The sequence below is a fragment of the Molossus molossus genome, unplaced genomic scaffold (genome assembly GCF_014108415.1).
Source record: "Molossus molossus isolate mMolMol1 unplaced genomic scaffold, mMolMol1.p scaffold_m16_p_5, whole genome shotgun sequence".
Classification (NCBI taxonomy): Eukaryota; Metazoa; Chordata; class Mammalia; order Chiroptera; family Molossidae; genus Molossus; species Molossus molossus.
In genome coordinates, this window is record NW_023425388.1 from 106,057,229 (window position 1) to 106,081,676 (window position 24,448).

The 24,448-nt window shown below is 35.1% G+C and overlaps 1 protein-coding gene across 1 annotated transcript in view; it reads right to left on the bottom strand.

The window, feature by feature from the left end:
• Positions 1 to 24,448, bottom strand: part of ROBO2 (roundabout guidance receptor 2) — a 1,312,832-nt gene that overhangs the window by 858,381 nt on the left and 430,003 nt on the right. The gene's annotated exons all lie outside the window — the stretch shown is intronic.

The following is a 24,448-nucleotide window of genomic DNA, read 5'->3' on the forward strand; positions in this document are numbered from 1 at the left end:
ATCTACCAGCTGCCTGGTTATTTAAGGATTACCAACAGTCACTGAACACGGAGAAAGGTCCACCTGTACTAATCATTTTCTGTAATAGGATCAGTGTTCAACTCTCAGTTTCTTTTGATTATCACCGTTAAAGTTTCTCTTAGGTTCTCGAGCTTGTTAAATGAAAAAGACATACTGAACTGTACTGTATCACAGGTCATACTATTGAAATATTAGTGGACATTTTTGTGTTTGCAGTAATATATGTTTTCTTCTTAAAAAGTTCAGGTAAAATATTTCAATCTATAAATGTGCTATATCATTTCTATGGTTATTATAAAATTAAACATAACATGGAAATAATATAAAGAAATAACTCTCAAGTCAAACTTCTATAAAATAATTTTGTAGTTTAATTTCTTGTCATAAAATTAATACTAAATTGGTGATACCTGCATTAGGAGAGAGTGAAGTCTGTTCTAGTCCAAGTCCTGTGTCTGAATCTTTATTAGATACATGAATTAGACAAGTTAACTTCTCGCAGTCTCAGTTTCTCTCACCTGGTAAATAGCTATAATCAGTTTGTTGAGAGAGATAAAAAGAACTTTAAACAATACACTAGGTGCAGTTAGAGTTCAAAGGGCAGGCTCGGTTACACTGCACACCTCAGGTTGGAACAGGGCGCGGTGGGATTTAAAAGGGTATGTGCTCTGTCAAGTGCAAGTAGACGCTGAAAATGATCTTTTGCTCTCAAATATTTTGCCCCAAGTCTACTTTTGTTATTAATATTATTATTTTCCTTGCATGATTTAGGCACTCAATTGACACGAACTCCATTTTTATTAACTCTTTTTTTTAACCCTTTCCTTTTGTTTTATTAATAGAATTCGCATTTCTGGAGACAAGGGAAGGGGAGGATGGTGAGAAAACAGAAAATCCCGCTCCTTTGATTCTTTCCTCTATTTAGACTGATTTAAAACAGAAGGCTGATAGTTTCTTCCTCAAGTTGGTTCTAATTTGTTACCATTAGACTTATTTTTACTTTTATTGCAGTTCAGAGTTGCTATCTGGGTGTATAGTTATACACACACACACACATGGGGAGGTAAAAATAGGTTTATAATTTTTTTGTATGGAAAAAGACATGCAGATTATGATTATTACGATAGCTTCATTAAGTCTGTGTTTCATGTATTCACAACTGTAAACCTACTTTTGCCCACCTCTGTGTGTTTGTGCGTGTGTGTGAGTGTATGTAATACTGATAGAATGATAGGTTTTCCTAAAAAGCAAATAAAATGCGGTTTGTGAGAATATTTTGCTAACAACATAAACAACAAAATATATGTTAATTATTCTTAGTATCTAACATTGGTCATAAACCTAAACACCTTGGTGGTTTTGGAATATTTTTGGACTTTTAAAATATATTTATATCATATGGTATCCAAATATCTGGCTTAATCACTATTGACTGGTAGGTAAGTCACCAGTTTTATTGTTTCTGAGAGAGAGTGAATGTGTATCCCATTAACTATTTTTAAAAGTCTTCACTCAATGATATGTTTTTATTGATTTTAGAGAGGGAAAAAGGAGAGAGAGAGAGATAAACAACCTTTTTGTGTATGGGATGATGCTCCAACCAACTGAGTCACCTGGTCAGGGCATCTCATTAACCATTTTAATACATATAGAATAAAATTCATAGAGCATTTGTCAATATCAAAAGAAATATTTCCAGTTGTATTTAAGACATCATGTGCCTTTTATAATTTGGGGGTTGTGCGGAATCCCTTTCTACATTAGATTGTGGCAGCCCATGAAAGAAATTTAAACCTTACCCTCTGGTGATAAGAACTAAGAATGTTATGGTAGAGGTTTGGCCAACAGTGGCCCATGGGCCGATGTCGGCCGGCCATCTCTTTTTATATGCCCACAGCTAAAAATGTTTTGTACATTTAAAAATGACTACAAAAATAAAAAATTACTGCTGTTTTGTGACATGTGAAAATTATACAAAATTCAAATTGTAGTGTCTGTAAGTAAAATTTTGTTAGGCCATCCTGTGTCTGTGTGCTTACATGTTCTCTGTGGTTGCTCTCATGGTGCAGGGCGGGGGGGGCTGAGTCATTGAGGAGAAGACCACAGGGCCCACGAGCCTACATAATACAATCTGGTCCACAAAGGAAGGTGGTCTATTCCTGGACTAAGGCATCATTTAAAACTTTAAGACAATTTAGTATTGTCTTAGGTTAAATAAGAGTAGAATATATCTCAGTCATTATGTATACATTGATCAGAGAGGCAAACTGGAAAAATTACATTAGATATGAGAATACAGGAGACTAAAATCTTGAAAGCTTTGTTTCCTAGAAAATTATGAAAAGTTTAATGGACAGATTTAAAGCCTACGTAGATATATGGATTTTCCAGTTCTGAGATACACACACACACACGTAGGTAAAAAGTAAATGTTACATCAGGCTCACTGATTGAAATTCCATTGGGTGGTTTTCTCTTTCTCCATACCCTCTCTAAACCTGACTCTTATGAAAGTAAAAATGTAGAACAAAAATTAAGTATTTATGAAGCTATTTGTAATATATCCATATTAATTTGTATATTAAGACCAACAACTCTTTCACGTAAGGCATAATGCTTCCACATATAACTTTCATCAATATGTAGCACTGGTCTATAAGTGGTCACTTAAAAGCTATAGAAATTGTGCATCGCCGAAAGATTCTGTCTAATTGATGATACGTCCTGATACTCAAGTATCAAGTACTTCGGTTTCATCATCTTGAAATATCCACTTTACAGCAGCCCTCTCCTCAGCCCGTCTCCATTAAAACTAATTGTTCATAGTAACAGGAAACATCAAGAAACAATGAGATAGACGTGTAGTGTAAATGGGAAGAAAGACCTAAGAGGAGAGAAATAGCATTATCTTAAATAACTAATACTAATGTTTACTTAGCACTTCTCCAGTTCTAAACTGTGCTCAGCTCTTTATATATCATCTCCATTAAGCATTGCAACAATCCTATGAAGTAGGAACAAATAGTATTATTTCTGCTAAGAAACAGTTGCAGATTTTTTTGATCTCCAGACAGTATCTTAAGTCTAGCAATTTGTTATGTGCGGAGGGGTAGGTTTTGGTGAAATATTTCCTCTACTCTTAATCACTAGGTTAGTAGTGCTGTGCCGGTTGGCACTCCAGGTAGTTTCTGATGATGCAGAGGGAGGAGTGGTGTTTATGAGAGTAAGTGTAATGGCATGAGCTGATAGACCAACAAAACATCGTTCTTCCCCTCTCAAATACTGGGCTCCAACACTAGGTTATTTCAATTTTTAGAATGGTATGCAATAAGAAATAAATATTGATTTGACCTTAATATAATTTTATACTTATTTCTTTTTAGTTAAAAAAAATTTTTTATTGATTTAGGAAGAGAGAGAGAGAGAAACATTGATGAGAGAGAACATCGACTGGCCGCCTCCTGCATGTTCCCCACTGGAGATCGGGCCCACAACCTGGGCATGTGTCCTGACTGGGAATCAAACCGGTGACCTCTTGGTGCATGGGTCGATGCTCAATCACTGAACCACACCAACCAGGCTCTTATTTCTTTTTAAAAGTACCATCAAACTCTCCATTGCCATACAGCTAAAAGAAGAACAGCAGACATGTATGACTAAACAGATAAACAGATATGTGTATGATTAGATGAGCTATTAGTGCAACTGTGCTTTCAGAGGACACGCTGGCAGGCGCACTTGGGCCAAGCTTCTCAACAGCTCAGCGCATCAGTCCCAGCTCAGTGAAGACTCCAGGGACTGATCTTCACACACTGGGAATGCCCCATGTGTAAGCAGTTAAAATATAGCCTACATGTCATACAGTGCCATGCCAAACTTTAAGCTCAGTTTAATTTCCTCTTGAGACTAAAAGAGTAATGGAAGATAAAAGCAAGAGCTGGGAGTTTTAAAAGAGATCGAAACTAAAATCAGCCAAGAATAAAGAGGATATATATATATATATATATATATATATATATATATATATATATCAACGAAGGAAATTCCCCATGTTGCCACAGACTAACACTGGGCTCTCTGGGATCTTTGCTTTTGGACTCTGCCTGCAATGATAGAAAGGCCATTCAGACCTGGGTCCAAATCCTTTATAAAGTACCTACTAGCTCTATAACCTGGAGCACATTAGTTAAACTCTCTAAAACCCATTTTCTGTAATAGTATAATGGGGGAAATATCTATCCAGCAGGATAAATGCTTTGCAGGATGTAAAAATAACCATGCAAGCTGAATCCATGCCCAGCAATTAAAATATCAATGGGAAAGCTATTTCTGTGACTTTAAAAATTTGGTCCAAACATTAAAAACTCTCTTACTCCCAGTTACAAATGTAGGAAAACATAAAAATAGTAACAGTAATTTTTGATCTCAATATTAGAAACATCGAGAAGTGAAGTGTTTTATCTCCTTGTAAAAACAAAACAAAAAAACCCGAACCACTTATCAAAGTAGTTAGAACAGTGGTTGCCTTCTCGTCACATAACTGGACATGGAGAGAGCAGCTTCGCTGTGCCCAGGTGAACTGTGGTCCTCGTGCCTGAGTCTGGATCAGCTTCTAACACTTTATCCTTCACACGTTCAAAGTTGGGAGATCTCCCTGAGAATTCCTTTACAGTCCAGTCCTTTTTCAGAGAACTTCCTCTGGGAAACCTTCACCTTTTGTCACGATCGTATTCCTAATTTATGTTGATAAGTTCACCTTCGAGGTTGTGCTGGCTGCGCCTCTGGAATCCCTCGAAGGGAAGAATGTCACCCTTTCCAGGATGAGCCACTTTTTCTGTTAACTCCACTTACATTTGATTTGTTTCACTCCCGGTGTTAGCACTTTTCATTTCTCTGCTGCACTTTTCATCTTTGTTGGTCAACTGGCTCTTTTTATGATCTGCTTTTGCAAATGCCACCGGTTATCACTGGGAGATAACTAGTCAACACAAATGCATATATTGCTATTACTGTCTGTGCACGTACCAAATAGCAGGCTTGCGGTGACCATCACTGACAGGCTTTGAAAGAAATTAATTGGTTACTGATCATGCTGTGCATCCATTCCTGATAGAGTGAGAGTGATTTGTACACTGAAGAGCTGGAAGCAAAGCTGGTAATTTATGCAATTACTCAGTTAATGGTAACGGAAATTTGAACAGCAATATTGGTACTGATGTTATTTATACTAACTGAAAACCGTGCATATCAGATAGATGCAAAGAGAAGACACTATAATAATTTGGATAATTAAGGATAGTAGCAAAAACTAAAAAATGGCCAAATTTCAAGAGCTTAATAATAATTATTATTATATTAATTATCATTATTGTATGGGTCAATATAAGACAAATTATACACCCATAACAATCTCAGAATTTTAAAAAAACAGTGTTTATTTCTGCTCCTATTAGATGTCCATCATGATCTGGTCCTTAAATTACTCAGCGATCCAAGCTAACAGACACCTGTCTTCTGACAAAGGAGCAAAGAGTGCTGAAGAGTCTCACACTTAGAATTAAATGATTTTATTCAGAACTGAAACACACAACCTCTGCTCATAGCTCACACTCTGGACCTAGTCACAAGGCTCCCAGAAGTAAACTCCATCTTCTATATAAACGACGTACTCAGGACAAAGAATAGTAGGAAGTACTTGGCAAATAGCACTAGTGACAACCACTTTTTTGGGAAGTGATCTCCCCCCATCCCCAGCCCTCACCTCTTACAGACACCGTCACAGACATATGGCCTCTGTGGTTTTCACAAGGAAAGCAAGGGATGGTGGAGGCTCACCACTTTAAAAAAATTAATTAAATGTATTGGGGTGACATTGATTAATAAAATTATATAGGTTTCAGGTGTGCAATTCTAGAATAATTCATCAGTATATTTCTCTACTGCATCCTCCTGACAGAACACAGATCACATCTTCTCAGTCCTTTGGCCAGAACCAGTTACCCGAGTCACAAAATACAATGGAGGCAGGTACATGGCGGGAAAACACACACAGTAGAATGGTGGATCCCAAATTTGCTTGGATCTGAAGGTCCATCAGAGGAATCTGAAGGTCTCTGTACTATAACAAGTTTTCTAGGTATTTATGATGATCAGGCAAGGTTAAGGCACTGTGGTACAGAAAATCCCAATAATGAGAAAAATTTTAGAGGGAAAATACAGAAACTTTAAGACTCTTAACTTACATTTACATGGATATAATCAATATTTTCCTCCTGACCAATTAAACTGTCATCTACCATCACTAAGTATGATGGACCTTTCTATAAAAACCAGAGGCATGGGTATTTTATATACCCTATTTGCTTAAATCCAGGATAAGGCTCATGCATGTAGGGTTGTTTTTTCAGGTTAATTTTCAAGAAGAAATACAAGAGCCATCGCTAACATCTAGGATATATAACTATTGGGCTGGCAGAGGTGTACACGGAAGGTTTTGTTTTATCCTTCACTTTCAGTGTCCATTACATTTCAAAACCAGCTTTGATAATTCTGCTCAATTCAGCAGAAATCTCATATGCACTAACTAGTATTTTAAAATTAAAGCCATTTATTCAGCAGATGAGGAATTAGAGTTATTACTTATCTCATACATAATTCTACCAGTCATCCGGGTAGCAATCATTTCTCTCCATAATATCTCCTTTAAAAAAGTCAATAATCTTTTCACAGTGGATAATAACTTACACAGCGAATGTGAAAAGAGTGTTCAACTCCTTTGTGCAATCAACCCAACATCTTTTGTTAAGTATATATGACTTCAAATCTGTGTAAAATGGCAGACTAGCAGTTAAACAGTGTGCGTTGCTGGATCTAATTAATTCTACTATTTTATGCCAAAAATTCCATTAGTTCCCATTAAAGGTCTTGATGTAGAGCAGGCTCCTTTATGTTTTGTAGTTAAAACAATCAAACTTCATTTCAAATTAAGGATCCTATTGCAGAGCTAAAGGAATGGTGGTGTGGCTCTGTAGCATTGACTAAGTTACTCACTTTTAACAGGACATTGAGAGCTGAGTTAAGTGCAGAACAGTTACCTTGTAATACATCAACTGAACACTGAAATCCACAGAGAAAGGGCAGCTGGGAAAAGGCAATTAGGAGTCTGCCCTATGTTGTTGTAATTTTATGATAATTTTATAATCTGCCATTGAAATGAAAGTTTCACTACGGTTATTGAAAATGTTGGTAGGGGCAATGTAGCCAAATTTTATATTATTATCACTCTTGAGATTTATACCTCTGCTATATGCTCCTTTAAAAAGGCCATGTACTAATAAATTATCATGCAATGTCACAGCCCTTAGTTTGGTCAGTAAATACCACTTATTGTATACCCCCCTTGTGTGAAGTACCACCACTGTGTGAAGAAACGAACCATATATTTATACAGAGACTGAACCATGAAAACATGAAATGTCACATCTTCATCTGCTCCCAAAGGGGGTGAAGCAACCAAGACTCTTTCTGGTGGGAACCAAGAGTGTTTCCTTTATCTAGTTTGTGTGTGTGTGATTAGCTCCAATCTTCCTTTTACTTGGCCTGATGATCCAAAACAATACTTATTTATATAAAATAATCACAATTATAATTTATAATAGACTATTTTACTTCTTAATTAAGATATTTTATAATAGAATTATCAATGCAAAGGCTTCACATGGATGTTTTATGTTACAGGCTTTGTTTTTATTAATTAATTGTTCATCATCATCATGCATTATATTAAAATCTACTATTGAATAAGACCTTATATTAGCAATTGGGGAAAACACTAGTATACAATTATTATGGTTTCAATTATGAGTTTATTCATACAATTTATAACTGTAGAGAGTCCAAAATGTGTGCAAATGTGTATCCTTTTCTTTTAGGAAGATGGTCCATAGCTTAGCTCAGCATCTTGAAATATATGTTCTATTAAGGCTGAGAAAATTCCTCTGAATAGAGAGAGAAGATTGTATACAGAGTTTGCACTAAATATTAAATTGGATTACATGAATTATACAGAAACTGAGGGCAAAAGTTCAGAGAAGTCAGTGATGCTGTGCATGAGATTTAGAGAAGAGCTGCACATTGAGACTTGCTTAACCCATAAATAGATCGTACATCCTATTCTGGGTGTGTAGGAGATACATGTATTTTTTCCATGTAATACACTATAGTAATTATTAAAATGCTACTGTAATTTCACATTTCACTTAGGTTTAGATTCTTAAGCTACATAAAATTATTTGCAGGCCTAGTTAATATGATAGAACAATTAAATAGCATCAATGTACTACATGAAATGGACTTTGTCAAAAGATCAATATTTTCATCAATATCTCCTTGTGAAAAGATGTTAATGCTACGGATGGAATTAAACTCAATTGATTCTAAAGACAAAACCTACACTATTAATAAGTTCTATATTTAGTATTTTCTGTGCAACTATGGTAAAAATCAACTTATTCATTGTTAAGTACAATAAGTTATGAATAAACAACAAAAGACTAAAATATATAAAAATTAATTTTTAAAATTTACTTGAAGTTTTCTTTTGTCCACTATTGTTTTTGTCATTTAACTCTTTAAAATAAATGTAATGTCTAAAATCTTCTTCAAAATTCAACTACATGTTTATTTATAATTTATGCATCATATTCTATAAATTAAGGGAAATTCTCTTGAAGAGTTTAAAAATAAATACAATTTTTTCTTGCAGTCTTTATGAACAGATACTTATATATACCTTCCACATGCAAAACAGTAATAAACTTGGATAAAAACATAAAACCCATTCTATTTTCATATATGTAGTTATGTAGTAAGTGTCAAATAGAATTATATACATAGCTGTATGCAGACATGAGAAAATTTCTTCCTAATGGAACAAGCATAATAAGATTTAGATGGTTGTTTTTGTTTTGTTTTGTTTTTCCACCACAGAGAAAGATGTTTTCAGAATATTTTGGATCCTTTTGAGGTTTTATTCTAGATATTTTCTTTTTTTTTTTTTTTTATCCTCACCCGAGGATATTTTTCCATTTTTTGTACAGATAGAGTGGGAGGGAGAGAGAGGAAGGAGAGAGAGAGAGAAACATCGACGTGAAGGGACACATCGAGTGGCTGCCACCCGCACGACCAACCAGAGCCGGGGACAAACTGCAACCGAAGTACGTGCCCTTAGCGGGAACCGAACCCGGGTCTCTCCGGACCGCAGGCCGACACTCTAACCGCTGAGCCAAACCGGCCAGGGCTATTCTAGATATTTTCATGCCAACTCCATTTGTTCCGTAATTTGACCTGGATAGAGAAACATTACCACAGATAAACGTAACCAAAACCTCCCTTGGATGCATCACATGCTTTCTTGCATTGAGTCTTCATGCCAGTTTTACATCAAAATCTCTTTCAATTACTTCACAAAGTTTTTAACTATTAATAAAAGAAATGTTTATTTTTATAACCACTACTTTGCATAGAAAAATATTATAATTCCCAAGCTTTTTTGATTTCTCATTTAATACAAAGAATATAAAATTCAAGCAGCCACTAAGACTACTGTCTTGAGAATACAAGATATTTTCTAATCAAAATAAATATACCCCTACTTCATCACTGGAAATCAAACCTGCTTTCTATCCATTTCTAGTCTCAATCTTCCCCCTCCTTTTCCTTGTTCCTCCTAACTAAAGGTGCCTGGGAGTTTTATAGCCTGCCTGGGAAGGGGGCTATATATACCAGTTTAAAGGAATTAATAAAAACCAGGGTTTATGTAAATCTTTTAAAAATGTGACTTATCAGCAGATAGAAGATTTAAGCTAAGATATACCATGAATTAAACAAAGATATAAATGTATTTCTCTAAAAATTGACCTTTCTTTTAAACAAATAAGCAAGGTTATCTGATGGACTCTTTCTCCAACACTGATATTCTAAATAATTTTTGCAGTTAGAAAGCAGAAAACAATAATCTAGCTGTTATGACAGGAACAGGGAACCAGGTCTTGCAAATTAGAGCATTAGAATTAATTTATTATCTTAAATTAATTGCTCACAAATACCATTGAAATAAAAAGCTGACTCATGAATTCCAAAATTACAACTTGAACTACATAACATATCCACTGGATGAAGGCTTCTTCATTTCAAAGAAGATATAATAATCTGAATTATGCTCATGTTTTAGCATCTGGACATATTTACAGCTTTTGCAATTACTCAAGTCCCACTTATTATTCAGAAGTCTCACTGAAAGAACAAGTACATAGACACTTGTCTCTAGAAGGGAGCACTTTTGTACAAGCCTAGAAAAAAAATATCTGCCCATACTTTTCATCAAAACAGACAAAAGTAATCTAGTATATTTGCATTCTCCTCAGGGTTGTTTTGTAAAAACTGTGTTATTTTCCACATTCTTTTTTGACTGTTCTTAAAATATCTCTTTCTAATCAAAGGTTCTAACTGTTATATCAGTCTACAAATATCTAAACTAAGACTAAACATGATACACATATAAGCATATGATTCTTTGTAGAGAGACTCTACAGATAGACATAGATATACATATATGTGTGTGGCAACATTAATAACACAGATGAAAGTTCACTGTGCTACAAGATTTAAATAACCATTAATCTTGAAAAAATTCTCAAATTTGAAGCCTTCACAGATAATAAGATTTAAATAATGACTCAAGAATGGCATATGTTAATGAAAAAGCATTCAAGACCAATGCAGAAAGGTCAGACATACAGAAATCTCAGCATTCAGTGCAGATAAAAGCTAATGTATGTGAATAAGGAATAAAACATATCAGTTTAATTTGATTGTTGAACCTAGTGTAGGAAGTTTTTAAAAACAAAATTCTTCATAAAATTACAAATTATTTTCTAAAAATACTCAAATATAATTAATAATTTAATAAGATAATCAGACTTACAGTTTTTAAAAAAAGAATAAAAGCTTCCCTCATAGTAAACGAAAGCTTCAAGACAGATGTAATCATGATGTGAATAATGTTGTATTTTATTATTGATTAAAACAGTTTGACCATGACATTTCATTAATCAGATTCCATTTCTCATTACATACAAACAATGCACATTTATCAAGGATATTTGTGGCTTCTCACATTTATGTTTTCTTTGAAATCTCTTTTTGCCTTAACTTGTGATGTTTATAGAATTTATTATTATTGTTATCAGAATTTCAGGCTCTCATCATCATCAGAATTTCCACCTGTCACAAAGATTTTAAGGAAACTATTATGAAACAGTGCACACAGAGAAATTTCAGCCTCATTCCATTACTACATTAATTCAAATTTCTTTGTGTCAGTTGTTGATATAGGTATAAATCATTGATTGTTAAGGACACAGATCCCCAGTAATGAAAATGGAAACCAATTAAATTCTATGGAACTGGTACAAATCATTCATATGATTCAGTAATAGTGCACATTGGAGGATCACCATGACATGATGATTATAGCGCCCCCTAAAACGTAGTAAACTGTAATCATTGACCACTTTGTGCACACTTGTCTTCTCTGCTCACTCAATAGGTCTACTAATAAAAAATAAACTTAGGATAAATCTTAACAAAAAACTAGAGTACATAGAAAAATCAAATTCTACTTTCTTAACATGGATCTCCAAATATAACTATAAAAAATTACAAGATATAATGTGAGGTGTTGGGGGGGACTACATTAATCATAGAAAAATTTACCTAATAGGTGTTTTTAGATATATACGTGTGTGTGCTCACATGTGAATATACATATAGGTAAATAATAGTTTTCTTACTGTTCATGATTGCTTAGTGACTAACAAAATATAATCTTGAGAAAGAATCCTGTCCTACACAAAGTACATACCTCATTAGATAAAACTATTACTGATTCTAGAAAACAATATTTTAAGTTAAACAAAAACGACTCTTAAAATATAATTAGAAATCATGGAATATGATTTCTTTATAAAGAAAAGCCATGTTATATGAGGCCCTTATGCTCTCTCCAACACTCAACACCCTCAGCGGCTGCTGAGAACCAACTGCCTTGTGCTGACTTGTGTTGTTATAAACAACGTTGGGACAGTGCTTTGGTCTACTGTGATAATTGGGACATGTCATAGTATGTTCGCTGGTGGCAATATGTAATGATTGTAAATAGCTTCAACATTTCCAGGATATTTCAAATCCAGGATAAAAATATTGTTTCAAAGTAAGAATTTGTGTTATATTAAACATTTTATATAGGAAATAAGATAATGCTTAGATATAAAATAAATAGAAAAATGTCTTAAGGTTTAAAAACAGCAAATTTCCCATATTTAATATTTGTATGATGCTTTTGCCCTCTACTTTAAACTTATTTTTAAGAACGCTTTTAAAAAATTATAAAAGCATACAGTTATTTTGCATAATTTTGATGATTACTTTTTAAGGTCAGAAATGAAAAAAAAATCACTTCTCTAAATTTGAACACTTTGTCATACTAAAATAGATTTTTTTTTAAAGTAAATGTTAACTTGGAATTTGATTTAAATATATAGTTTGGGGAAAATGGCCATGATTTTTAAATTTTGTTAGGTTCCACGCTTGAGGAGTTATTTTGAGACTCAGAGTGATTGGGAATGAAGATGTCAAGAGGATAAAAAAATATTGTACATTACAGAATAAAAGAAATAGAAATATATCCATTAAGGCAGTGCTATCCAAAAGAAATATAATGTACCACACAATGTCATTTAAAATTTTCTAGTAGTCACATTAAAAAGCAAAAAGAAACAGATGAAATAAAATTTAACAGTATATCTTACTTAACCCAATATATTGCAAATACTCTAATTTCAACATATACTCAATCTACAAAATGATCAATGACATATTTTCCAATCCTTTTTGTATTCTAAGTCTTTCTACTGAGCACACCTCGATTTGGGCACGCGAGCGGTAGCTACTGCACTGAACACGCAGCCTTAAGGAACCAGGTAGAGCCCTGGCCGTCTGCACAGCGCTTAGGGAGCTGGCCTGCGGACCAAGGAATCGTGGGTTTGATTTCCTGAGTACCTTTTATTTTGACAAAAAAATCTGCATTTATGGAAAGCAAGGTAAATATGTATAGTAGATATCGAAAGGCAGAAAGTATCATGGTAACATCAATCGAAGGTGAAACATGCCAGGAGAGTGAGCCTCAGACGCGCGGTCAAGGAAGGAAGCGTGGGAGCTGCTGCTGTCCTGCGCCTGGCATCCAGCACCAGCTGTCGCCACTCACTTGTAGGGCAGAATCCCTCAGCTGGAGGAACTGAGCTATAACGTTCCAGTCAGGTAGCTTCTACTTTTATTTTGTTCGATTAAAACTTATGGTTATTAGGAATAAAATAGCCATGTGTCTTAAAGTTAATGCTTCTCTCTCTCACACACACATTCTTTGTTCCCCTATAGCCTTTGCCACATGTGCCTCTAAATAAATAAATAAATAAACACGTGCGTGGGGTGTAAAAGTGCATAATTAGAGAAACAGGCATGTGGGGAAGTCACACTGTGAAGACAGCTTGACTCACAGAGGCCCCCACCCCTTGAAACACCCTCAGCTCTTCTTAGAACCACAGGAAACCTATTTGTTTATGGAAGTGTGCCAGGTGTTTCTTTTTCATAAATGCGTGATTGATTAACCATCATCATCTAGGAAAAAAAGGGCAACACCATGATGAGAGTCTGTTTTTTCTATCTGTACATTAAATAGCGTATTTTGAGTGAGAAACAATAAAAAGATAGCGAGAGAGCAAGAGCGAAGCCAGGAGCACAAAGTTAGACAGGTGAATTTATAATTTCATCATTTTAGAAACCCCAAGCCATTTAAACTTTATATCTATTTAGTAAAGCCCCGTGAATTAACAGGATCTGTATTTTATTCTAAAATTATGCCTGATTTAGTTATTTTTCAGAATAATAGTCACAGTAAAGGAATGAAGTAAAACATTGCATGATTGTCATTTGTTTTTAAAAGTGATTTCCTTGGATAACAATATTAAATAATATTATTTTATTTAAATTATTTGCAAATAAAATAGGAAGTTGACACTAAGTAAAAATTATATTTATAAATGGCAATTCTTCCTTGGAAGTTTTCAGAATGTATTTAAAAAATGGAAAATTGCCATTAAAGACAGATGGCAGATATAGAGAAAAATATAGCTACTGAGACATTAAACCATGGAAGAGATGAGCAAATAAAACTATTAGAAAAAATAAACAAATACAGTAAAGTTGTAGGATATAAAGTCAATGTACTTTATATACAAAGAAATCTGCTGCATTCCTACAATACTAACAAGGACATTAAAAAACAAAGAAATGGAAAGAACAATTCCTTTTGCAATTGCAACCAAAAGAATAAAATGCCTAGGAATAAACTTAACAAAGGATGTGAAGAACCTACAAAGCATTTTTAAAAGAGATTGAAAAGGACAAAATGAAATTAAGATATCCCATGTTTATGGATTGGAATAATCAACATAGTTAAAACAGCAATATTACCCAAAGCAATATGCAAATTTGATATAATCCCCATCAAAATTCCAATGACATTTTTTAAGAAATAAAACAAAAAGTTATCAGAGTTGTATGGAATCACAAAAAGCCCTGAATGGCCAAAGCCATCCAGAGAAAAGAGAACAAAGCCAGAGGCATCATACTCCCCAACTTCAAATTATATTGTAAAGTGATGATAATCAAAACAGCATGTTATTGGTAGTAAAACAGACACAAAGATCAATATAACAAAATTGAGAACCCAAAGATAAACCCACATGTATATAGGCAAATCAATTTTGAAATAGGACCCAAAATCATACAATGCAGAAAGAAAAGCCTCTTCAATAAATGTGCTGGGAAAATTGAAAGGCCACTTGCAAAAGAATGAAACTAGACATTTTTGTCCCCATATACAAAAAGTAAGTCAAAATGGATCAAAGATCTAAATATAAGTTCTGAAACAATAAATTACACAGAGGAAAACCTAAGTGCTAAATGTATGAACCTTGGTCTTAGAGAAGATTTTATGAATTTGACCCCAAAGGCAAGGGAAGTAAAGGCAAAAATAAATTACTGGGACTATATAAAAATAAATAAGTTCTGCAAAGCAAAAGAAACTGGCAACAAAACAAAAGAGGCACCCAACCAAATGGAAGAAGATATTTGCAAACAATAGCTTTGACAAGGGATTAATATCCCAAATATATAAAGAACTCATACAACTCAACACCAAATAAACAATTTAATCAAAAAATGGGCAGAAGACCTGAACGGACATTTTTCCCAAGAAGACGTACAAATGGTCAACATATATATGAAAAGATGCTCAACTTCACTAGCTATTAGGGAAATGTTAATCAAACCACATTGACATACCACCTCACACCTATTAGAATGGCTATTATCAACAAGATAAGTAATAAAAAGTGTAGGAGAGGTTGTGGAGAAAAGAAACCCTCATTCACTGCTGGTGGGAATGTAAACTGGTATGCCATTATGGAAAACAGTATGGAGGTTCCTCAAAAAATTAAGAATAAAGTTACCATATGACCCAACAACCCCTCTTCTGGGTATCTACTCCCCCAAAATTGAAAACACTTATTTGCAAAGATACATGCACCCTTGGGTTCATTGCAGCATTATTCACAGTGGTTAAGACATGCAAACGACCAAAGTATCCTTTGATAGATGATTGGATGAAGAAGATTTAGTACATGTATACAATGAAATACTACTTGGCCATAAGAAAAGACAAAATACTGCCATTTGCAACAACATGGATGGATACTGAAAATACCATGCTCAGCAAATAAGTCAGACAGAAAAAGTTAAGAACCATATGATTTCATTCACATTACGGATATAAAACTGAAAGCAACAAATGAATGAAAAGATAAACAAACAAACAAAAACACATAGACACAGGCAACAGTATGGTGATTACCAGGAGGAAAAGGGTATTAGGATGATAAAGGGGAACAGATATATGGTGATGGAAGACAATTTGACTTGGATAGTGGGCATGCATAGAAATGTATACTTGAAACCTTTGTAATCTTACTAACCAATATACCCCAATAATTTTAATACAGATGCAAAAATAATAATAAATTACCAGGTAGATGTTTTCTAAAACGAGATGACTTCAAATAAAAAACAAACATGTGCCTGCAATGGACATTAGGGGAGAATCATTTACATCAGGTGTGAAGTTTAGCAGAGTCTGGGCGATATAGTAAGCAACAACAAAATAATTATAGCTGGAGGGCTCATTGAGAAGACAATATTTTGAAAAATAAAATGAAAATATTAAAAGTAGCTTCCAAGAATAACAATAAATAATTGCTAGCTAACAATTTTGTCTTTTTGTCTTACACTGTATTTTTTTTGGTCTTTGTTCTAAATTATGATTTACAGGTAAACAATCTGTATCATATTTACAGAATAGGCCAATGTAGAGTATTGATAGAGCCCTGAGTTGTACAGCTGACCAACTAGATCAGTCAACATACCTGTATGTTCTTACTACCCAAAGAGTGGTCCATGAAGTATACAGTATCATCATCATCATCATCATCATCATCATCATTGTCTTCTAGTTAGTTAGAATTGCAGACTATCTGGCCCCAATCTATACCTAATGAATCAGGATTTGAATTTAACAATATTCCCAAATTATCTGAATGTGTATTAAATGTTAAGAAGTGTTGTTCTTTATACATTGGGTTTATACTTGCATTTCACTAAGTGTAATGAGATCTAGCTACACTGTGATCATCACATGTACCACAGAAAGATATAAAGTTAAGTCAACAAAACTTTTATGGTTGTTGAGTGTTGTCACATTGCAGTCCATATGGCCATGGTAGAAAGTCATATATTGGGAAGGGAGGAGAATCTATAATGTGCTTTTAATTTAAATATGTTTTTGCTGATAGATTTTCACTGAACCCACAGAATTTCAAAAAAGTAATAATGTGAAGATTTAAGTTAGCAAACTGCATTTTTTTTTTTAAATCTTCACCCAAGGACATTTTTCTATTATCATCAGATAGAGAGTGAGGGAGGGAGAGGGAGAGAGGGCAAAACATCAATGTGAGAAAGACACATCGACTGGTTGCCTCCCGCACGACCCTGATGAAGACTGGGACAAACCACAACTGAGGTACCTGCCCTTGGCCCCAATCGAACCCGCAACTCATTGCTCCGCTGGCCGACACTCTAACCACTGAGCCAAACTGGCCAGGGCCAAATTGCATTTTTATTTAACAAGAACATAAATGGTTTATATAGAAAAATTCATCTAATCAAGACATGAATTGTTTAGCCATGAAAAAATTATTGTTTGTCTGTTAAACACTGAAAAAAATCATTTGACAGGTGCCTTCTTAAAGAGAAAAATAAATATTATTATATTTAAAATGACTTTCTAAAAATACTCTTCATTAATCTTGAGAATGATCAGCTACAATTATGGATCAGATACCTCGGTCCAACCAGTTAACTTTCCAAAACATGAAAGCTGTTCCCCAAGCAATAAAGTATATTACCCAGGCCAAAGAAAGAAAGAAAGAAAATGACTTTCTAGATTTATAAGGTATGGTTCTGTTAACTAAACTAGCCTATAATTTAACACAGTTATTAGTTTCAGCTAAATTTTTTTGGATATGTTTTTATCGATTTTTTTAGAGAAAAAGAAAGGGAGAAAGAGATAGAAACTTCTATGTTAAGATACATCAATCAGCTGCCTCCTGCACGCCCCCTACTGGGGATCATGTCCACAGCCCGGGAATGTGCCCTGACCAGGAATTGAACCAGGACCTCTCAGTCCAGGGGAGGACGCTCAATCCACTGAGCCACACCAGCCAGGCAGTTTCAACTAAATTTTTATGATGTTAAATCTTGGCAAAGCATTTATTTAGAAAACTTCCATCTCAAACAGAAAGTGATTTTCACTATATACTATGTTGTCTATAGTTTCATAATATATTTCTCTATCATTTACCAACACAACAAGCTCAAATTCCAGATTACTTTTTATCTAATAAATACTTTTAGAACAAAGAAAAGATTCAAAACCATCTTCAACTTGATTGGAATCCAGAAAGGAAAACAAGAAGGTGAAATTCCAGAAACATTGAAACAGGACAGCAGGATCCGTATGTCAGTGACAGAATGAGAGAAGGGGACGGTTCGCATAAGAAGTGCTGCACAGAGCAGAATATTCCCAGTTGTGTTCTGCAGGACTCTGACCCCCAAAGGGCTCTAAAAAATGTGCACTGTACAAAGCAAGTTTGGGGTGCTCTGAGGAAGTCAAATGAAAATTAGTATATTAAATTTCCAAGGTCTCCAACTAAAAACAAATACACATGTAACTATTTTGTCAGCATTTTAAAATTTATTTGATTGATATGTTATGTTATATTTTATTGTAACATACTGATATTTTATAGAACACGCTTTGGGTTGATATAAGAAGTTATCAGCCTATTATATCAGTTTCATTGGGATAAAATTTAATATTATATTAATGTGCCAATTAAAATAGATATTTCTTTATTTGCTACCCTCAAAATACCATCCTTTTGCCTACCTTCAGTGAAAATCTAAAAAAGTAGATTCCACATTCATCAAAAGCTAATGAGCACAATATAGTGATTGAGAATTAAATTTCAATATTTGATCATATAAACCCTTCAATTACATTTTGTATATATAATTAGACATATGTATAAATCAAAATGGAAGCTAAAATATAATGTGATGTGCTTCTCTATACACAGCATGCATATATGCCAATGTAATACATTGTCTCAATCTAGAAGAAGAAGTCTAATTTAAAAAAAGCAAAAACCTTACAGCATTACATCTTGAAAAGTTTTTGTTTGTTTTTGGTATGTGCCCTTAGCAGGAACCAAACCCGGGACTCTCTGGTCTGCAGGCCAAAGCGCCAACCGCTGAGCCAAACCGGCCAGTGCAAGTTCTTTTTTTTAAAGTCAACTTTGTATGCATTTTTCTTTATTGAGGATGCTCTGGACTAAAATGATCCAAAGTAGTTCATGACAGACAAAAGGTTATAGGATATGCTTATTTTTTGTGTCACTTTAAGCAAACTTTATTTCCATTTCTATATCTCTAAATATAATATTTAATGTTTTATTAATCTATGTTACCTATATTTTAAATTACAGTGTTCATGATACTTACTTTAAATCCCTCTTGAAACAACAAGATGCAGGATTACATAAATTAGTTTCTTACTAATTATTTTATGGATCTTGATGGCTAGCCTCACTAATCTACAAGCTTTAATAAGTATTTATGGAGAAGTTATATATTTCAAGTTTTCAAAAACTAACAAAGGCAATAAAGTGTAAAGTCATCCATTCTTAGGAGATAATTGAAAATATTCTTAATGCATGAATATTCTGAACTTTAATCACTTCCTAAAAGGTTTTTGTCATGCTTGTTGATTGATAAGAGTTAATACAGGGAAGATGAGCTGAGAGCAGATGTTTAATGGTGCCAAGTATTTTAGGTGTCTTAAAGCACTTTTGTTTTGAGATTTCGTTAATGCAATTTGTTTTCCTATATTTATCAAATAGGTAACTCATCTTTTTTCTATGTATTGATTCATTAATCTCCTTACACATTTTATGTGAAATGTGAATATTCCCACCTTGTAGAAATCCTTCCATTTCTCAAGTTATGTAGGCTCATTTGCTCACCTACTGTCATTCAGCAAATTTACATTAGAGTCAACACACATTGTCTATAGTTCCCTAGTCCTGCATATGTCCTCAGAGTATTCAGTTCCCCACTAGAGAGCAACAGAAAATATTAACAGTGATTAATGTTAAATCATTAGCAATTGTCCTGTTATCCATTTATTCCACTGAGCTTTGCCTGTTTAGAAATGACTGCACCTCCACCTCCACTCTGTTTTTAAGGGAAAGATCCATTGAGCATCCCAGCAAAATCATGATGATTCAGGAGTTTCGAGAAGCACATTGTCCAAAGCGGAGGTATGGGAGTCCTGTTTTCTATTATAAAAATGAGAACCGGGGAAAACTCTACAGTTTTGCCTTGCTCACTTTTCCACGGTGTTCCCATCTGAATCGTTGCTTATCTTCATATTTCTCAAGTTAAGTCATCACTTAAGGTTCCTTCCTGCGATTTTCTTCCCCACATTTTAAAGCAACATTTTGTTTTAAAGCTGCAGCCTCCATGCTCACATTGTTGCTTCCTCCTCTGAGTTCATAAGTTAAGATAGAGAGAGATTATTATAAATTATAAAATCTTGGCAACATCGAGCTCGATCAGGCCTTAGAGGCTATCTAATGAGTGTCTCATTCTCCGCTGTCAGTGAAGTGGGTCAGAGGTAGGTATGTGCAAATGTGTGGCTCAGAGTTTCTGTTGGCTTGGGCAGAAACTGGAGTGAGGGTTCGGTTCAAGTTCTTATGTGGCAAAAGCCTACCCCTGAGACTTCAAGGAGGTTATGGAGATAATTACAATAGTCTTTCTATTGGTGATTTTAGAAATATGACAATGTATTTTGAAAATGAAAGTTACTGCTATTGATAACTACCAAGAGAGTAATGGGGACCTAAAAAGAAAGAAGGGCTTTCCTGGAGGCATTCACCTAGAGTTGGGACCTGAGTCCTGGTCACGACTCTAGTTGGTTCCAGTTACTATTTCGGTGTAACAAATTACCCCAAATTGACTGGCTTAAAACAATTTTATTTTTCTCCCCATTTGGTGGCTCAGGAATTGGAAGAGAGCTTGGCAGGGTAGTTTGCACATGGAGTCTCTCATGCAGGTATAATCAGATGTCAGCTGGGGCATTAGATGGTGCAGTCATCTGAAATTTGCCGTGATCATGAGGTCTGAGATGACCCATCAACCTGGCCAGCAGGTATGCTGGCTCCTGGCTAGGAGCTCACCTGGGGCTCTCAACTGAAGCATCTACGGATGGCTTCTCCGATGTGAGGGTCTCAAGGCAGTTAGATGTCTGACATGGTACATAGCTTCCCCTGGAATGAGCATGTCAAGAGAATCAGGTGGAAGCTATACAGCTTTGTAGGAACTAGCCTTGGAAGCATCCAGCATCATTGCCACCATATATTATTGGTCAAAGCATTTACCATCAGTCCCAGTTTCAAAGGGAGGAGACATAAACCTCACATCTCAATGGCTGGAGTGTCAAAGTCTGTGCAACCATTTAAAAAACCCACCACACTGGGTTGAGAATGATGTACCATGTTATGTACCTTGTCTCCTACTGAAAACATCATGAAAAGTTATAATTTGCCATGTCTGTCTGGATAGCCAGAAATATAGTTCTCATGTTGAAACTGCAATGGGCTTGGAAACAAGAAAAATGTTATATATATTATATACTGCAGATCATTCTCTATAAAATCAACAAAATATCACTGAGTACTGCTCTGTGAGAGCCCCAAACCTAAGTACTGGAAATACAACTATTAAAGAAAAAAATGGCCCTCAACTCTAGCAGAAAATGCAGAGAAGTCCACATACAATTAATACTTCTCTACATCGCTAGGACAGAGGTATGCGCAGGGCCGGTTATGAAACAGGAGGTTAAAGAAATGGCTGCAGAAAACTGAGGTTAGAGAGGCTCCTGGAGGGACCTTCGACCAACAAGGTGGCAGATCTCATCCTGACCAAAGACACAACATTCCAAATACACATACATTTGAGAAGGCAAAAAGCATGAGCAAAAAAAAAAGTTAAATTTGATAAGGCTATGTTTTAAGTTATAGATGTGGTAATTAAAGATGAGTCTGCAAAAATTAAGTAAGAGCCAGAAATTAAAGTCTCTTCTATCATGGTCAAGAATTTATATATTACAATATATATGATCATTTCATCTTAATGATGCAACTCAAACAACTGAAGAGCAGAAGTTGGTATTATATAATTTCTCTGGTGATAATTTTGAATAAAGGAAACAGTTTAATTAAAAAATTTCAAAGTAGTCAAATTGCATAACGTTATAAGAGAATTTGGAGCAGACCAGAAGCATATTTAAATCAACCATGGATCCTTATTCCAAAACGTATATGAAACTGGATGAGAATCAGATGTTGGCTCAATTAAACTTTGCCATGGCATGGGCTGGGTTGTGCTCAAATCATCCAGTATTTGTATTTACATACAGTAATCCAGGCAGAGCAGCAACAGGAAGAATAGATTCTTCATTTCAGTTCTCAAGGGATAAAACACATGGCGCCATATCATTTGGCTCCTGTGATTTTACTGCATGTGAGCTAATTATTGTGAGGGGAAGTTTCCTAGATTGGGTATAAAACAAAGATCCTTTGTGGTTAAAATTTTCTGTGTTAAAGTTAGAATAAATCTGCAGGATGTTGTTTACCACTCAAGGACTTAATTATTCATAAGAAGAATGTTGAAAATAAATGGGATGTAGGAAAATAATTTAACAGGAGCAAGTGGGGTTCAATACAGTGGAGCCTTGCTCCCTAAAGTCTGTGCAGGGCATCGGCCTGGCATCAGTTGGGAACCTGCTAGAACTGGAACCTCAGGTCCCACCAAATCACAGTCCACCTTTAACTAGATTCCCAGGTGATTCCTATAAGCGGTAAAATCTGGGAAGGACAGATAAGGGTACAGAACACTGTAGGTCTAGAATAACCTTGAAAGCTGTAGTGTAGTCCTTTACATTTGTTTTCATGAGTTTGTTTAAAAAACATGAATGAGGCCCTGGCCGGTTTGGCTCAGCGGTCGGAGTGTCGGCCTGCGGTCCGGAGAGACCCGGGTTCGGTTCCCGCTAAGGGCACGTACTTTGGTTGCAGTTTGTCCCCGGCCCTGGTTGGTCGTGCGGGTGGCAGCCACTCGATGTGTCCCTTCACGTCGATGTTTCTCTCTCTCTCTGTGTCCCTCTCTCTCCCTCCCACTCTATCTGTACAAAAAATGGAAAAATATCCTCCGGTGAGGATAAAAAAACAAACAAAACAAACAAACAAAAAAAACATGAATGAGGAACTGGAGGAAAAGAAAGACGTAAAGTAATAGACAAAGATGAGGGTAATTTCAAAAGCCAGTGTGTGGGGGTGGTTTGAGCAAGTAATTAAGAAGGGGTAGAAATTCATATAATTGCTTTATATATATAAAGAGTTGAAATAAATAATGGATAGAAGTAATCTTAGTGTGCTTTTAAATGCCTAAGACAGTGGCTGGCACATGGCAGACATTAGATATCAATATTAATTGAGTGAGTAAGCTTTACATATATCACTTTATCACATGAAGTAATTCTGCACACATTATTTCACTTTGAGTCTCACAACATTACCATGAAGTAGGTAGAATGGGTGGTTGGTATCATTAGACAAATGCTTTCAACTTGTCTTCTTTGTAATAACTTAAACTCAACAGGTGTGACAAAACCTTTTAGTACATGATTGATGCTAAGAATATTCATACATTAAAGACAGCATTTTCCATTGTCTTCGAAGGGGATAATTTTTGCATGTGACTGCCTTTGTTTAAGAATGACTAAGAGTTAACTGCTCTGGAAATGCTACCTGTGGATAGTGAATTTACTCATCTTAACTAATTTACCAAATGATTCTACCTTGTTACACCAAGGATTTAAACAGGCATCAACAGCAATGACGTGGAAATCTGTGAGGGAGGTTGGCTGGAGACTCACCACCCTTTGTTACTGAAGTAGAAGTGAAAACCTGACTGTACATGATTCTCTAATGCCATGCAGTCGGCTGTCCGAGCCCAGGGCAACCTCCTACAGAAGTGTGTGCTTCTGCAGCAAAGGCATAAAAGACAGGGGACTGGGATGTTAAAGCGGCTGCCACCTTTCAAAATTGCAGGTGGGACCAGGATTTGAAGTCATGCTTTCTCATTGAAAATTGAGAAAATGTTCCACCATGGTGAACCTCATTTTTAGTTCCAAAATTGGGTCGCATTGTACAATGTGCGATCTGACCAAAAGATGGTTGTTTGCAGTTAGTACTGACCATCTGTGTAAATTTGGAACAAATTTCCAACATAACTTGCCTCTCAAAACAGATTGCGCCTGTTAAAGGAGCAAATAAAAGGTGGAATTCTTATTCTAGAGAAGAAACAAAAGTGATTCAAGAACATATGATTGCTTTACTTAATTGTATAAATGCTTGACTTATATAAAGGTATATTTGAATATATAGTTGATTAACTGAACAATTTTTTTTAAGGTATTGGGATGTGTTTTTCTATTTTTGAGGACAGACCCCGTTACTTGACAAATCAAAGATTGTTTTTGTATAATTCATAGTCACAATCTTATTCTTCCAATGTA